Below are 18,681 nucleotides of genomic sequence, written 5' to 3' on the forward strand. Positions count from 1 at the left end.
ACCGGAAATTTTAACTATGCCCCAATTACTGCATGTTGCTTCATTTCCGAAACATTGTAATTGTAGCCAAAACTTTCTTTCTTTTGGCCAAATTTAGAGACCCAGCTGGAAAGTCACCAGACTGAGCTGTTACCACAGAGAGAAGCCAGGCCAGGGAATTTATCTGAATGACAGTGTCGTTGCTGTTTTGGTTTTAAGTCCCACTGTGCTCGGCTGCTCATTAGTGAACTGTAGAAGAATATGGCGTTCTGGACTTGGGGATCTGCAAATGTGAAACTAACATATTCCTGAAAGAATAAAAAACCTTTCTCATCTTAAAAACATACTGCAGGATTAAGACTTTCACAATGTATCTGTAGAAAGCACAGGCTGTTTTTCAGCCGCTATTATTTTTGCTTTTCTTTTTTTTAAAGACCATAAAGGCTGTGTTTGGGTTATTAAATTTAATTCAGTTTTATTTCATGTAAAATAAATTCGTATGTGGAAAAAATCCATATTCTGTAGTATTTTTTATTGGTGTTTCAGTGTTGACAGTGAACAAATTTCAGGAAAAGTTAACAGCATGTGCAAGTGTCTTATCGTATAGATAGAATAAATAGAAAAAATGCATGTGGCTTTTGTCCAAATATTGACTGTCCCTGTCTCATAAATCAGATAGTGTGTGCAGGAGGAGTCTGTTCTGATGATCAATGTTCTGATGAAAACATTGATACAGTTGAAAAACCTTTTCTATGGGACAGCATCCTTACCTCTTTGCTGCATCACACTTCTGTTTTTTTAATCTACTCTGGACGTTATGTGTGGAGAAAAGAAAGTAACACTGTTGCATCTAATTTTTGTCTGAATTTCTGCAGAGACGACCTGCTTTGGGCTCTGAGAGCAAAAATGAGCTTTGTGCTAAAACTGAACTACTTATCTGTTCCTTCACAGTTAAAGGGGCTATATGTATAATCTGATATGTATTTATCAATTAAATATAATTTTTTATTACCAATTTTTGAAGGGAACTTACAAAATGAGACCTTCCCCAACTCCCCCCATTGACCCTAACAACCTGTGGGCCGGTTTTTATGTAAAGCACTCGGGGCGGTAGAGTACCTCTGCCGAGAGTTAATTCTGTCAACAGTGTGCAACACGAGACAACGCAAGCTGTGAAATGGAGATTTATTATGCCAACAAACGGCCAGCACCCACAACAACACCAAGACAAAGTACACAAGAATAAAAAAAAAAAGTAAGTTTTATCTAGTGAAGCCCGTCTGGACAAACAGGAATGTGATTGACGTCAGGGAAAACTAGAGTCAACATCGGCAGGGCATGTGAATCATGGAGACCTTCGATTGCTTTTGGGGATCAAAACAGACCCACAACTTATTGTTGCCATAGAAACAAAACCCGCGTGCAGCGTTCTCTCACCAGGTGCAGCGTTTTTTTCTCTCACAGCACAAGTGCTTCATGCCAGCTCTCTCCAGCCGTCCTGCCCTGCCTGGCTAATGTTAGCTGATGCTTGTGATGATTTGCTGGTTCGCTGGTGTAATTTGCTGTTTGGTTACAAAGCAATGCCTCATGGCGTCTATTTATGTTAGAGCTAGTTGTCTAACCTTAGCATGCTCGCTTACGTTATGACTACCAAAATACTATCTGAGTGTGTAAGTCAGTTGTCTAGCTTGACAAATAACTTTGCCAGCTAGCATGACAAACAGTGTTGATTTTGGCCAACAGTGAATTATGTAGCAGAACAGAGCAAATGTGTAAGTACCGATTGTTTTCTATTGGCCAATATCATTGCATTACCTGGCTAGGCTAAGGTTAGCCAACCAGCTGTAAGCTGGCAACAAGCTACCGTTAGCTTGTCTGCTATCTCAGACAATTTGCCAGTTAGGCAACGTAGCAAAACACCGTCGAGTGGATAACATTTGCTAACTCATGCAGACTCCCAGGGCTGATCTGGCTGGTAATTGAGTAATTTGCCATTTGGTTACAAAGCACAATGCCAGATCCATGCAATGTAGTTATGTTAGAGCTAGTTGGCTAACTTTAGCCAGCTCGCTAACGTTATAACAACCAAAATACTATCCAAGTGTGAATGTCAGTGTTGTCAGGTTAGCTTGACAAATAACTTTGCCAGCTAACATGATATTAACTTAGGTATTATGACAAATGGTGTTGATTTTCGACAACATGATGCTGGTCAACATGATACCGGTCAATGAACACGTCTCATCAGTGAAAAGTACACAGAGCCGGTAAGTTACGAGATTGAGCATGCCTGGTTTCGTGTGTCTTTGGCAAAAACCCCGGATGTTCGTCCATGCGTGCGAGTGTCCGCGCAAGTGCATACAAGAAGGTTGACTGCAGTTACCTCAACAGCCAACCATGTCGCTAGGAATGAGGATTTTCTGAAAGTTACATATAGCACCTTTAACAGTAAATGGAATTTTTTTTCAGAATTCGATACATCCAAACATAATATTAACTGAGACATCAAACATTTATACTAGTGACAAAAGAGACATCTTTTAGTAACTTGGGACAAGAGCATAGTCAGATAAAATAAAGTGTCGGTGGTGGAGACCAAATATGGAGCAAAATCTAGATTTTTCCTTGCTAATGTTAGTAACAACTCCCCATCATATGTTTTAATGTATTAAATATTAAAACTACAGTTTTATACACTGTCCTCCAAACAGCTTGTGCAGCAATAGATGTTTTTTATGGACAAACATGTGCCCCAAGGGTGCAGCAGGCCAATATTTACCTCAGTATCTCCTGGACAAAGCTGGGGGGGAGCCATAAACTTTCAGACAGATATGGAGCAGATAAGATATTTACTTATTCCTTGAGACATACAGTATAGTCTTTAGGGTTAAAAAAAGAAAATATCGCAGCTAGTGCATAAATAAGGTGTGTGTGTTTCCTGATATGATGGCAGCGCTGTGTGTGCTGTGAGGAGTGAATGAGGAGATAACAGGGAGCAAGGGAGGCTGATAAACTAGTATTTGGATGGAAGCTATGAGTCTCGCCCCATTATGCAGGAGAAAATGAAAAAGAATCTCCTACTAGCTAAACAAACAACAACTTTAGCATATAAATACTTAAGGTATGAGAACTCAAAACCATAGCTTTAAGAAAAACTACATCTGGAACCTGATTTATCCATGAGGTTTGCATCCCATAGCGAGGCCTGTGTGTGTTACCTCCACACCTCCTCTTCTGTTTTCTCATTAAGCACACTGGTGAAGAATATTATTTAAATTTTTAAAATAGTTATTTTTTGGCAACACTCACTCCTTTCCTCTTGCTGTTTGTTGTCTCTAAAATAAGCTGCTGGCGTGGGGATACAGAGGGAAACAAACCGGCTGTTTTTTGGTTGAAGGTGCAGCACTCGCACTGACAGAACGCGGGCCAATGTTTACTCATCCTGGGAATGAAAGACTCCTCTGACTTTGCTGAGGATTTAGAAGTTAAGACAAGCATGTCTAAACACACATCCATCCATACAGACAAATAAAGCCTTCTGACTCACTTCCTTCTCTTCCCTGTCTCTCCCTCTGCCACTCTCTCCTCAATTACTCTTGCCTCCCTTGTTCTTCCCGTCTCTCCTGACAGTTTTTCCCCCACTCTCCTGCTGCCTGTCTGGTTTCAAAAGCAATATTTGACTTTGAAAAAAAAAAAAAAACAAGTTTCACATGGTTTATATTGGGGAAGTTTGAGTTTGACTCATATGATGAAGACTAGGAAGAAGCTGGAAAGAAACTTGATATCTATTCAGCCAGGGTCACTTTGTGTGCTGAATCATAGAGCTTTGAAATGTGTCCTCTATTTTCCTGATTAATTTCTTGCGACTATCACTCATAAATTGAATGCTTTTGCATTTTTAAGTCCATTCAAGGTTTTCTTTACAGCTATTTGTGTTTTTACAGATCTCAGGGTGGATATTGCTCTGAAGATGTCAGGATTTGCGTAACCTGTCCCTGAAGTGAGAGCAGATAAAGGAAAAGGTGCCGTTACGGATAAATGAACTGTAAATGATACAAAGCTCAAAATTGGATTTGCAAGATTAAAGCTATAAATTGACAGAATGGCTTTACCTTATTTACATCAGATCCAATCCCCCCCACTTTCTCCTCTGTCTATGTTTTTTGTTTGGGGTTTACCTGACATTGAGTTTTTGAGACTAAGTTGTCCACGTTTTGTGCTCACTGAACATGACATTAAGCCTAACACGAGGTTGATTCAAATATTCCAATGAGCTGGTTTCACATAAAATACCTCCTGCAAACCCTGTTGATGAGGATAAATAAATATTTTTAGTGTATCTTTTTATCATCTGCACATGCATCTCTGTTCCACTGGGAGGAGGCAGCTCTCCCCTTTAGGCTCCTGTTCATTTATGAGTGCTCTTTACCACAATTGTTTTTCCCAGTGTTGCTCTGTTTTCTGGAGAGCTATCAGTGAATGGCTGCTGTGTATAGTTTATTTGAGTTAATGTTGCTCCGTGGACTCACATATGCTGCAGCTATACCCCTACTTTTTGTTTATACTATTGCTTTAGTAAAAAAACAGCAGTTAAACAAAAGATGAATAATATGCCAAGTGCTTGGTGAGCGTCGATAGCACAATGCCCACTGTGGTTTACTGTATTGAACACTGTTAGATTGCTAACAGTAAAGCCTGTAAACTGGACAGTATATTGTTTGTTTTTCCATAAAAAGATTAGCAAAATAACATTTGCACTGCGACCATTGCAAATACTATAACTTTTGATGCTTACCCGAGTCTCAAAATGCTACATGCAAATTATTTTATTTATTAATTTCAACCGCAGCAGCCACAGAGTTAAAAAAATGCCATAACTTATGGTTAATAAGTTATTGTTACTGCTTCTGTTACAGGAATATAATGTCATTGCTCTCAGTTTGATTGATTTTCACTTTTTTAAAGGATAACAATGGTTTCAACAGGTTTAATTTTGTATTTTCAAAACAAGTTTCTTTTACATTTATATCAAATTATTTTAACCATGAGCACAGCTCAGAAAAAAAGTGATTATGAGGCTCTCTAGTTGAGTCAAATGTACTATAAACAGTCATTTTCATGCCTCTGCAACTAAGATAGCCTTTGGGACTTCATGTTTTCTGTCTGTCCCGTTCATGTGAATGCGGTATCTCAGGATTGCCTTCAACTTATCTTCAACTTTGGAAACAAATGACATGATATCTCTGCAACACCTGGAAGATATACAGTGCTATGCAAAAGTTTTAGGCAGGTGTGAAAAAATGCTGTAAACTAAGAATGCTTTCAAAAATGGAAGTGTTAATAGTTTATTTTCATCAATTAACAAAATGCAGTGAAGGGACAGAAGAGAAATCTAAATCAAATCAATATTTGGTGTGACCACCCTTTGCCTTCAAAACAGCCAGGTGACGATTGTGCTCGTCAAGTGCAGGGCATAATCTCACACTGACTCGCTAAGTGTGGGTATGTTGTGAAGATCATTTCTTTAAGTATACTCGAGAGTTAAGAGCAACAGCTCCACTGTGTTGGAGCGCATTTGCTCTGGCTCTGATGTTTTTTGCTGTGGACTGGCGTCATCGTCTTCCTTGGGGGTAGGTGTTGGACGCTCCGCATCAATGGGAGCGCTGTCGCCACCTACGTTTCTGGAGTGTTATTACACTCAGGTCGGAAATTATTTGGAGGTTTGTCTCTTTTTTTCATTGTTCTGATGCAATAATTTTGTCTAGAAATGCATGTTTTGCATCTTTTTATTAACTGTAAAAAGTAACTTAATGCATGTGTTTCTCTCATTTACTCAGAGTATTCAGTGAGAGACACATTGTGTTTTTCCCTGCCACGAAGACAGCATGGTGTCTAAGCAGGGGAGTGATGAGAGGGGCAGTGGCCCGGATGATAGTGTGCCGCCTGCCCAGGGTCCAGTTCCACCGAGCTCACTTGGCAATTGGAGGACATGCGCAAGACCATCGACCGGCTGCAAATCAGCAATGCTTTTTTGATTTTGCTACGCCAGGCTCCTCCATATAGACATCCACACTCTGATGCTGTGTCCCTTGCTGCCTCAGGAAATCTGGATAAGACCAACAGCTCTGGCTGTGGCTCCTCTGGGCATATAGATATTTATGCTGAAGAAGAGGAGGTTTGCACTGACTCCCAGGTGGGTGAGGACAGCTCTGTGCCCAGTGATTTTTTTGTCGAGGCCCTACTCTCGAGGGCAGTGGCAGCTGCCGGGCTTCCTCCCCCAGCTTCTCCACCCAAAGCCTCAGCACTACACAGGGACCCTAGTGGCCAAAGGCAGGCCACTCTGCCTGTGTACCATGACTTTGTAAAACATCTATAAAGGTCCTCTGGGCATATAGATATTTATGATGAAGAAGAGGAGGTTTGCACTGACTCCCAGGTGGGTGAGGACAGCTCTGTGCCCAGTGATTTTTTTGTCGAGGCCCTACTCTCGAGGGCAGTGGCAGCTGCCGGGCTTCCTCCCCCAGCTTCTCCACCCAAAGCCTCAGCACTACACAGGGACCCTAGTGGCCAAAGGCAGGCCACTCTGCCTGTATACCATGACTTTGTAAGGCTGTTGCACCCCGCTCTGCACTCAGCAACCTGAATGGTGCTGCAGAGCATGGCTTGGATGGCGTGACAAAAGTGGGTCCAACCTTTGCACTTTTGGCTGGGGCTCCGTCCACAGGCAGTAGAGTTGCCCGCCACCCTAATAAGAAGTGTCGTGCCACTAATGGATTGGTGGTAAAGGCTTATCAGTCTGCAGCCATGGCTGCTAGACTAGCGAGCACTAATGCACTTCTGCTGGTGTATTTAGAGGGTCTCATTCGAGATCTGGAGTCCAAGAGCCTAGCTGACCTCTTGCTGGAAATGGTGAAGGTTGTGGATACAGTCATCCAAGGTGCTAATTCTAAGGCCAGGGTTCTTGGCAATTCCCTGGCACAGCTGACCCAGCGCCATATTTGGCTGTGCCAGTCTGGACTGGCGGATGCAGACAGAGCTGCTGTCTTGGAGGCTCCGAGAACTCCCGGTGAGAAGTTCGGGCCTGCAGCAGAGGCTGCATTGGATTAGGCCCAGAAGGTCAGGCAGCACACATAATCCATCCACCAGCCTGGACAGTTGAGGCCTGTGACCCGGGGACCTGTGGAGAGGCGTGGAAGTGTCCAGTGAACTCGCTTTACAGAACAGAGCTCCTCTCGGAGTTTTGGGAATGTGAGGCAGAGGTTTCCCCCGCAGCAGGTGCGGGATCGCCAAAGTGGCTGCCCCCACTGGCGGGAGCACACTGATCAAGATCCTGTCAAGCGCCACCAGTGCCTGTGACGTCAGCCTTCTCCAGCACCCACCTCAGCGCTTGGCGTCAGTGCACCTCTTGTCCGTGGGTCATCGTCACTCTGGAGTTTGACTACCACCTGCAGTTCAGGCTCCGCCCCCCTCGCTTTTGAGGGGTTTTGGAGACAAAAGTAAGGGACAAATCCCGTTCTGCCATTCTGGCCAATGAGGTTTCTGCCTTACTGGAGAAGGGTGCAATAAAGCCTCTGTAGGAGAAAGAAGTCAGGAGTTTTATTCCAACTACTTCCTTGTCCCCAAACGCACCGGGGGATTCCATCCAATGCTGGACTTGAGGCAGCTTAACAGGTACCTTGAGGTGCTTCCCTTTCGTACGCTCAGGTTGGGGTCTCTGTTTCAGGCCATAAGGACAGGCGATTGGTTCACAACAGTGGACCTTCGCAATGCCTATTTTCACATTCCCATCGATCCAGATCACAGGAAGTTCCTCAGGTTTGCCTTTCAAGGCAGGGCCTTAGAGTACAATGTCTTCCCTTTTGGTCTGTCCCTGTCACTGTGGACATTCACTAAATGCATGGATGCTGCACTTTTTTTCTCTGCGGCAGAAGGGCATTCAGGTGTTCAACTACCTGGACGACTGGCTGGTGTGTGCTCCGTCAGAGAACCTGGTGCATAGCCACACAGCAGCCGTATTGGCACATCTAGCGGCACTTGGGTTGCATCTGAATGCAGAAAAGAGCCACCTGGTCCCAGTAAGGTCAGTCACGTATTTGTGCCTTGTTCTGGATTCTGTCACCATGAAGGCATGCTTGACCGAGAAGAGGAGAAAGGTCATCATGGAGTGCATCACAGGCTGCTTGTCGCACAGGACAATGTCCGTAGTGCAGTGCCAGAGGATGTTAGGTCTCTTTGCAGCGGCTGCCCAGGTTGTGCCGTCCACTCCAGTGTTAGTTTGGACGCCGGAAAGTTTGCCTGCCCAGAGACAGGTCAAAAATACTTACCCTCTCTCATGGAGGCCTCAGGGTCCTCATGTGGTGGAGGCAATCACGGGCCATCCAAGAAGGTGTCCCCCTGTTCGGGATCATTGGGGCTCTGCACAGCAGGAGCAGCATATAAACCTACTCGAAATGGAGGCAGTTTTCATGGCCCTGAGACAGTTTCTCCCAATTATACGGGGGAGGCAGGTCATGGTCAGGACGGACAGCATGGCTGTGGTGTCTTATATCAACCGCCAAGGCGGGTTTAATTTTCCATCCTTGCATGTCAGAGTGGGATGGCTGCTTCTGTGGGCTCAGTCCAAGGGGGTGTTCATGAGGGCATTTCATCTTCCGGGGCCCCAGAATGCAGTAGCAGACCTACTGTCGCAGGGAGGTCCTCACCCGGGCGAGTGGCGCTTGCATGCACAGGTAGTGGATCAGATATGGCTCCGCTTCGGTCGGGCAGAGGTAGACCTCTTTGCCACGGAAGAGGACGCCCACTGCCCTCTGTGGTCGTCAATGCATGGGCCTCCAGGGCCGCTAGGCTATATGCCTTTCCCCGCCTGCCCCTCCTGCCTTCTTTCCTAAGGAGAGTGAGGCTGCTATATGCTAGGTTACTCTTGGTGACGCCAAATTGGCCGCAGAGACCGTGGATGGCGGAAATCCGCAGGATGCTGAAAGACCAGCCATGGCGTCTTCCAGTCAGACAGGATATGCTATCCCAGGTGCAGGGCAGGATATGGCACCTGGACCCCAGACTCTGAGGCTTCATGTATGGCCCTTGAGCGGCAGCGTTGCACTCACTTGGCCTTGATGAATATGTGGTCACAGAAATAGGTTGGTCTAATAGGATAAAATGATGATGTTAGAATTTTTTAACCTAAAAGGTCAAAGGTCAGCTACATCGTGACATCATAATGTCCTGGAAAAACACTTTTCTGCCCATTAATCCTGTCATATTCTTCTGAATGAAATACCTGAAGAACCCCTGGAGGGAATATTCTCAACACAGATGTCCCTTTGTACCCACAGTTGAACTAGTTAGATTTTGGTTGTCAAAGGTCAGAGGTCAAGGTCACTGTGACCTCATGTCCATCCCATTGTTTTGAAGAAGATATTTCAAGCATTGACTGGAGGAAATGTTATAGATGAGGGCAAATTGTGGTTTTAGATACAACAGAAACATATTGTTTAAAACATATGTAAGCAATTTATATACAATAGTGATTTAATCTGTTTTTTAATAGAGATGTAGCTTGATAATCATACTGAATTTCCCTTTTGTTTTCACTTCATTATTCAGTGGTTTTCTCTGAAGATTCATTATTCATTTTCCCAAAAAAATCTTAGTTGGATGGAGTCAACTTTTGAGAAAGTTCAAAAGAAATGAAAACAAATGGAACAAACAACTAGAACTATAATTAGCTATATCTTCATCATCATTATGTCACATTATCGTCACCACCGTCACCATCATCACCATCGTCACCATCGTCATTATCACCTCCGTCTTCATTGACTTTCAGGCTTTATTCAGGAGGATCTAAAATATTCAGAGCATCCCAATAGGTAATCACAGCTTTAATCAGGTTGTAGACACACACACACACACACACACACACACACACACACACACACACACAGCATGTCCCCACAGTGCACGCAGGTTAACAGCTGCTGAACACAAGGCTGTTAAATATTTCAGGGGGAACACACATTCTCTCACCAGCCCGCCTCTCCTGCAGGTGTACTGGGAGGTGTTCTGCCCAAAAGTGAATCCATGACTTATTAATGCCACAGAGAAAGATGTGAAATGAAGAATGATGGATGGTAATAATATGAACTTCTGCTTATTGTGAGGTGACGACTGTAAACAGTGACTGTGGTGGTGAGTTTGCTCATTAAGAGAGAGTTTGTTTAAAAGTTCTTGGCAAGTTAACTCAAGTTTCCTCAATAAACAGCAATAAAGTTCCCAGGATTTCAGGTCACACAGAGTACACTACGTTTGACCTTTTATCACTCTTCAATTTTGGGGGGTTTTCTTTTGATATTGTGTTTAAAACTGTCCTATTATTAGGCACAACTAAAGCAAGGGAATGTCTGATTAAGAATAAGATATATTGAGTTCATTTCCTTCTTAATGATTTATTTGTTTGCAATTTTTACCCCAAGCGTTTGATTAAAATTTAATAACTGTTTTAGACTTCTTTATGATCAGAGAATATTGTCTTTTTCTGCTATTTAAAGGTTCTCGGTTCAAATCCAGGACCATCTGCTTCCAACTAATCAGACCCAAGTAAAGCAGGTATGGACTTGTCTGTAGAGAATTGTCTGTACGTGTGACTGTGAATGGTTGCTATCATGCCTCTACGATATATCGTATAACAATCGCATTTACAATGTGCGCATGTGCAATAGTCACATTGAAGGACGTGCGATAGTGAACCAAATTAACTGAAACACTTCAAGCTGCTACTCTATTGTTGCTCGATGCAAAAGCAAAACTTGCCATTTCCCATGTTGCATGTGTCACCTGCCTGTAAACTCTAAACAAGCATGTGACGCTGCTGCCGTGTTTAATTTTAGAGGTGTGAAGTTGTGTGTGCCGACAGGAAGTAGGAGATGGTAAGCTTTAGTTTCTAAAAGTAGCTCACGGATTTGGTCATGCTGATAAATGTGTTGCTCCACATGAGCGCTCAACTTTTGCATGCCAGAGTTGCAGAACCAAGTGTGGTAAAAATGTCTTTTGTCTGTTTTGTTGGAAGAAAATAGACCCAATTAAAGTATCATCTTTAATTGATCATGTACATGAAAACACACTGCATGATAGTATGTGGTATAATTTTATGTATTTTTCAAAATCACAATAAATATCACGGAACAAAAAGTTACCATGTCAGTTTTTCCAATATTATGCAGCCCTTAGTTGCTATTATGTTGTCCAGTGACTTGTCCAGATACTTAACTTTATTTTCCAGCAGGGGCATCATGGGTAGATGCCCAAGTTAATGTTGCTTTCGCTGTTTGGAGGCTTCCAGAAGTGTGACAGAATAAAGTTTGTGTCTTGTCAGCAGTATTGTTGTCACTCCATTGAGGGTCAGGGCAGCTGTTAAGACACTTAAGGTGGCAATAAAACATATTGAATGTCGTTTTGGACAGAGGCGGGGGTAGTTATTGCAATGCCAGAGCTGGGGGAGTTAGAGCCTGAAGGGAAGGTTGCTTTGGGAGTTCACTGTTGTTCTATGTGATTTTTTTTTTTAAAGCATTGCAGTGTTTTGTCGCATATTTTTTATGTGTTGTGAGGGCATTTGAGCAAACTGAAGAGGGTCTCTGTTCAAGATGAACCATAGTACAATTAATACTACCTTAAAAGATGACTACAGAAGGAAAAAAGATGGGGTGTTAGTAGGGATGCACCATATTGGATTTTTTGCTGATATGCCGATACTTTCCAACCCTTTTTGCCGGTTTCGAAACTGATATATTGGGCACATGTTTTTTTCCACCTAATTGCAGAGAACATTAAGTCTCCTCTGTAGTGGAATTGATATCATGCCTACTCTCACTGTAGCAGCCCACTGGCAGATGCAGAAATAACATTATACAGTGATTTTTAAAATGGTCACATTCACCGGGCTATATAAGAAAAGTACTTAAACTTAGGTTGTGTACAAAATGCCATATTTATTTGTATACATTTTCTTTAAAATAAAACTGATATTTATACAACTTATACGGGTCTCCTGACAATAGCCACAACTAAGGGAAATGGCGGTGCAGGCAGTGCATGCGCACACTTGCGCCGAGTTAATGTCGTAGCATTACGTCAAGCTTATTTAGGGAATCATCGAGCATTTAGGCATAAATAAAGCGTTTTAAAATATCAGCAGAAAAATGACATATCTGCCGATGCCGATATGTCATTTTCAAGCCATTATCTGCACCGATAACGTGCAGATAATATTGTGCATCCTTAGGTGTTATTTTTGAGGTGAGACAGTATAATACCATTTACATATGAGAGTTTCTCTTCAAACTTCTCTATTTTCTTTCTTTCCTTTCTTTCCATATCTTCTCTCACCTTTTTTGTTGTCCTATTTCTTATTGTCTTATTTCTTCAGTATACAGTACCTCCCTTCACCTCTTTTCTCCTGAACTTCCCCTCTTTTCACCTCCTTTGCTCCAGTTTCCCTTACAGCCCCCCACTCTTCTCCAATTTTCTCTCCCTCAAGCTTTTTCCCCCTCCTTCCTTCCTTCTTTTCCAGTCTGGATCTTGCCTCTGTCCTATGACTTGTTTTTTCTCCCCAAACTTCTTGTCTCTTCTACTTCTTTACTCCATCTTGTTTATCTTTTCTTCTCCTTCCTTGAAAATCTGAATAAAGTAACCAGAATGATTATTTTTAAATTGTTCAAAGAATTATGGACAAAATAGTGCTTTAAAGATCTACTGTATGTGCCCTCTGTGGAAGTGTGTCTGTGTGTGGTGATACACAATTAAATGAGCCGCATTTGTAGTACCAGCACATATTGTAGTGGGAACTCTGCTTAACCCATTCATTTAAATGGAGCTAATTAGAGGAGCCGTCTGGGGAGAGGTTCCTCGTTGGGCCATATGTATATTTGTGTGTGTGTGTGTGAGTGTGAGCAGGTTTTCCGGAAGATAAATGGATGCTGCTTAACAGTGCAGTAAATACAGAGGTCTCACAAGGGTATTACCACTCTCGCTCACTTTATTTTCTCTGTAATGCTCTCTCTCTTACATTTGGTCCACCACTCTCTCACTTACTAATCCTTTAACTCTCGCTTGCTCTCTTATTTCAGCATATTAGATATACATTCAAGGATTTAAGTCATTTTTAATACAAAACTCATTGCGGTCATTTCTCATTGGATTAGCAGAAGGAAATGCAGAAAACAAAGAAGGAGCAGAATACAAACACAGGACAACAAGAAAAGATTCATTAGGACGCGTCCAACAGTGTGTATTGATGCAGACATTGCACAAAGTTTACCGTATTCACGCGGCCGCCACTTTTCCATCTGCAGAGGTCATGCTCAGGTTCGGAAGCTCAAATTCTGTTAGGTCATGCTGCTTAGGGTTTCTGACAATTGTTACCAATTCATAGCTTCCAGATTGACTAGCAACTACATAGACAATGAACAGTGAAAATCTGGAGGGAAATTTTGTCATATATCAAGTAAAAACAACATATTGGATAGCTCATTACCTCAGTCAGACAACAGCTAACGTTCGCATGTAGCCACTTAGTAGTTAATGTTACGGTTAGCTAGGAGGGGCATATCATACGGTAGTTTTACACCATATAAAAACAATGGCTTAAATTCCTAGCTAACATAATGTTAGTTTGGAACACAACTAGTTAACATCCTTGCTACCTCTGGATTTTCACTATAAATTGTTTGCCTTACAAACTAAAATACAAACATCTAACGTTAGCATCCAGCCACGTAGTAAATAACGTTAGTGTTATCTGACCGTATGGTAGTTTTACACCATATAATTTCATAGGTTTAAATTCCTAGCTAACATATTGTTAGCTTGGAACACATAACTAGTTAACATCCTTACTAACAGTTTGTTTGCTAAAATAAAGTTGTCCAGGAAGTACTTGAATGCTAGCATTAGCTGTTGTCTTAATGGGTTATAAATTGTTTTCTGCTTTGAAATACAGCCAGATTTCCGCCGTGTAAATATGGTAAAGTTAAATGTATTCTATAAAAATAAAACAAGTCAGGAAGACCCTTAATGACTGTCCTATTAAGAGGTTATTCTTTTTGTAGCTCAGTGATTTATGTCTGAGATGAGCAAAAAAGTACAAAGCATGTGCAGAGTCTTCATGTCATCCTTGTGACTGTCTCTTATTGTTTTTCAGGGCAATTCTTTTGTTCTTTTATCTAATAATCCCTCTGTTTTTCCTCTCTGTCTGTGCCTCCTGTTCTGGTGTGCTCAGGCAGGATATCATCGTTTATCTTATCACAATATATCATCATCATCCATCACTGTAGGTGGTGCTGGTATGAATTGTGAGTATGCCGGATGTTTCCAAAAGATATCGTAAAGCAGAGCGATTAAAAAATATCAACCATTATTGATGAAGAGAACTCGGATGTTCGGAAAGTAAAGCGAAACTTTGGCGACAGCACAGACACAGAAATGACGCAATTAATCAGTCGGACGTGGTAAGTGCACAAATTCATTTTACCCTAAGGCTTCAAAGAGCTGCCACGGCTGACAAAGCAGCGTGTGAAATAAACAGCAGCGTGGAGATAAGACGAATCTCTAAAGACAGGTGGAGGGAAAATAAAGAAAGAGAGGAGGAAAACTTTAGACTTTACTCTTCAATCAAAGTGACAGGCGGCTCGTTTTTCAATGCGGGGAACAATTTCAACTCCATTTAGTTTCACATTAAAAATGTAATTGCTCCAGCAGATGAGAAAGTGATTCAATCACAACTTCAGAATCAGAACTAAAATGATATGAAAGAAATTACAGCCTGTTCAATGGAGACCAACTCACAGCTAGACATCTTTTTCATGCCCATCTAGATTAGCTAACTCAGTCTCTCAAAGCTATTTTGGTATCATTCACTTCAGTCAGACACGAACAATTATTTTATTCATTCTGTATTAACCAATCTTGGAACCCATCAGCTATCGTCTGATGACTATATAGCCTCTGGGAGCGACAGGCAATATATATCCAGGGCTTCTGGTGTAGCCAGCAGTTATTCAGATAAGTGACAAAGGATCTTAGGCCAAGACATCCTTTTCCGTGCACTTATCATTGTTTACAGTCTGACTAGCAACTTGAGAAACGAGAAAGGTGTTGGATTTGAGTGACGATGTCTTGCAGAAATCGTCCTGCACATCTCTGAAGACCATTCATGGACCACCCACATTGACAGTCAAGTTAACAAGGCGAGGCAGCGCCTCTATCATCTCCGACAGTTGAGGAAATTCGGAGTCTCTCTGAAGGTCATGCAGACTTTTAATTCCCGAATGATGGAGAGTGTATTACTGGGAACATCACGTACGGGAACAGCGCTGGGCGTGGCCAGAGTGTCCTGCAGAGGGTACTGAAGTCAGCACAGCGTACCATGGGTACAACACTCCCCACCCTCCAAGGCATCTTCACGAGGAGGAGCATGGCCAGGGCAAACAGGATCATGAAGGATCCCCACCACTGCAGCAATGGACTGTTTCAGTGGCTACAGTCTAGACGACGTCTACGTCACATCAAGGCCAACACAGAGAGACTCAGGAAGAGCTTCTTTCCTCATGCTGTCAGGACTGTGAACTCTACCCTTAGCACCTCTTAAATAATACACTGTGGAATTGTGACACTGCACATTGCACTTTAACATGTTTACTTTTATTTCTATTGTATATATCCTGATGATAGCTGATGGTTTCAGGATTGCATTATGGTCGATCAGTTGCTTTCAACAAAGACTGTTTTCACACATACGGACAAATTGTGCTGAACCACAAGTGGACCTCAAACAGAACACTTCCGACCGCAAACGTCTTTTCCTTAAACTACAGTTTCTGTATTCATGTGCAGAATATCCTTATAAAGATTATGTATCAACAGGCAAATAACACAAATGTTTAAGTCTTAACACATTGTATATGAAAGTAGTATTTGTTGAAGGGAAAGAAATGGCATACGGCTCCCACTCGTTTTCCTGAGCTTGTTAAAACTTCTTCCTTCCTATGTTTTCACACCTGGGGTCTGCTATCACTGCTGGTAGCAGCATCTTGATACAATCAACACTTGCCGAAGTTGTTCATGGAAGGGTTACCCAACTAAAGGTGCAATCTGTAATATTCCCTTTGTGACTGTAATTTATCAGTAAAGGCTTGTACTTATCACGCCAGTAATCCCTCTGTTAACGGCTGCTAAGATTATTAGCAGGTGCAGAAAATACTAAACTCTCCTCTAACATGCAGTATTGTACTTTATAGTGTGGGTGAAGTTGCGCCCATGTACAGACCCTCAGTCCTTGATGCGGTGGCCCACCCTCGGCACTTTGCCGCGTGTCATCCCCCACTCTTTCTTCCCCCATTTCCAACACTATCCACTCTCCTCTCTGTTAATAAAGGCATAAAAGGCCAAAAAAATAATCTTTAAAAATAATCACATGAAAATCACACATCACATTAGAAATCCGTACACGTCTAAACTGTTAAAAACTTGAGCAGGTATTTCCTTCTTCAGAATCACATTTTTTATGTTAAAAATCTGTCTAAATTCCTACTGTTACTGTTACACACTGATGATGCTTTATCCCCTGTTGAGTGCATGGCTTGATAATACGTACATGAGTCACAAACTGTGGCTATGTTAGCCACATGAGCTAGCTTGTTTCATTGGAAAGTAAAGTGACTACAGGAAAGGAAGGAAGAGATGGAGGATGACCTGTAACAAAAGTCCTTTGTAGTTCCCAACAGCCACCACTAGATGTTACTAAAGAGCCATATCCCACTGCAGGCACCTCTAACTTCCAATACCAACTCCTTCTTCCCGGCCTGTACTGTGATTCGAACTCCTGACCTTCCAATCACAAGCTGGCTTTTCCAATCTCCAGCCTACAAACAACCCGGTCTAGCCCTGGCTGTGATCCACAGGACTTGTGGATAAATATAGAAACTACAGGCCGTGGTGCAGCGTGTGAAAGGGAATTGATTGTAACACCATGAGACAGCTCCTGGTGGACTGACGGAGCTGGACAGCAGCAGGCAGCAAACATTTCGTGAACCGTACTGTCATTTGATTCTTGAAGTACAGGGAACTATTTGTTTGGGGAATCCAGCCAGACACTCTCATATTACATTTCTTTCAGTTCTGTGATGCTGCATTACAGGGGAAAATAAATGGAGGCTCAGTGATGAAGTTGAGTGTTTCGTCTAATCAGCCTCAATTTCAAACGGGGGCTGCACACAGAAATAAAGCGTCCCATTCCTGCTAATTGAGACTCTGCAGAGTCAACCCATTTATCCAAATGAACTTCTCGTATCGAGCTTTGCTGCACCATCATCAGTGACACATTTTGAGGAAGACATTTAATGTACTGACATCCTCTTTCACATTTTGTTCGAAGTGACGATGACCTTTAAAACTTCCAACAAATTATCGCTCTGTGTCTCCTGGGACGGACAATGCATACCTCTCTTGCCGGGAGTTGTGTAAGAGACAGTTTAAAGTGTAGAGCAGTAAAAGACGAGCAGGGGAACAAGAGGACACGAGAAAGTAGGGTTTTTTAAGATGAGGAGGGGAGAAGAGAAGGAGGAAGGCAAGGATGCAAAGATGCAGATGCTGTTAAATTGCCCCCTGCTGTGTGTGTGTTGTCCATTAGTCACTGAGAGCTCCCTTAACAGGGTGCTCTTAATTGCTGAACTCTGCTGGGAGTTGCTTTTCCTCTCCCCCTCTACTCCCCCTCCTCCAATCTCTTTTTTTTCCCTGTTACATTTTACTCTTCTTCTGTTGTTCTGTACCCCTTTTCTTTTATTGCTCTTTCAGTCTCTTTCCAGGGATTTATCTTTGTCTCAGGCTTTGTTCATTTAAAATTTTTGTTTTCTCTCTCACTTTATCTCATTGTTTGTGTGTTGTGTTCCTAATGCAGCATTGAGCCACAGGGGGAGTGGAAAATACATTTTTAGTTTAATGTATGTGTGCATTAAAGGTCCAGGTCGCCGATTTTCAACCTCAGTCCTATCATGCTATTATGGGGAGCTAATGCCGTTATGGTAGGAAAAAAATGCACTTTTGCTCTGTGCCTTTGGAGGACGCGATCCGCTTCTCCAATGGGCCCTGGAAAACCTCTCCCGGACTGCGTAAAACGTGTCATCTGGCGGAGGCCAGGGAGCTCGCTAAACTCGACTTCTTCAGTCTAGGACGCCCGCCTCTGATGTCATGTCTCGTCAAAATCGTCAGGTTTGAAATGTAGACTGCAGACTTGAAGATTTTTTAGACGATCCACCGGTATATTCTAGTCGTATTTCAGGTGGTGTTCTGCTCTGAGCCATTGTCTGCAGTGTAAACGGTAGAATTTCACTCCAGCTGCTCTCGCTGGGCCATTCCTTTCAGAGGGAGGGGCGTAATGCATGCTGGGTGTTGTTGGAATGTAGAATGGGCGAAACCACGAGCTGTTTGGACAACTTTCTCCGCAGCTATGGCGGCAATTTCAAATGTTATTGCTTCAATCGATTACAGAGAAGACCAGCTTTGACTGACAGGGGCTTTTTCCAGGAGCGAATTTCTCCTTTAAGGATCGGACAAAATATTGATGCAGCAATATATTATCGTCCTGACCTGCAATACAATTATCGATAGGCTAATAATTGTTTTTTTTACAAATATATGTTCCTCCAAACCGAT

The 18,681-nt window shown here is 42.5% G+C and overlaps 1 pseudogene; it reads left to right on the forward strand.

Annotated features, from left to right (window-relative positions):
* The first annotated feature begins 7,880 nt into the window (after positions 1-7,880).
* Positions 7,881-9,043, forward strand: LOC138594361 (uncharacterized; annotated as a pseudogene).
* The last annotated feature ends 9,638 nt before the right edge of the window (positions 9,044-18,681 follow it).

This window comes from Semicossyphus pulcher, unplaced genomic scaffold (genome assembly GCF_022749685.1).
Source record: "Semicossyphus pulcher isolate SPU_LCO1_2020_fin unplaced genomic scaffold, fSemPul1.0.p SCAF_17, whole genome shotgun sequence".
Lineage (NCBI taxonomy): Eukaryota > Metazoa > Chordata > Actinopteri > Labriformes > Labridae > Semicossyphus > Semicossyphus pulcher.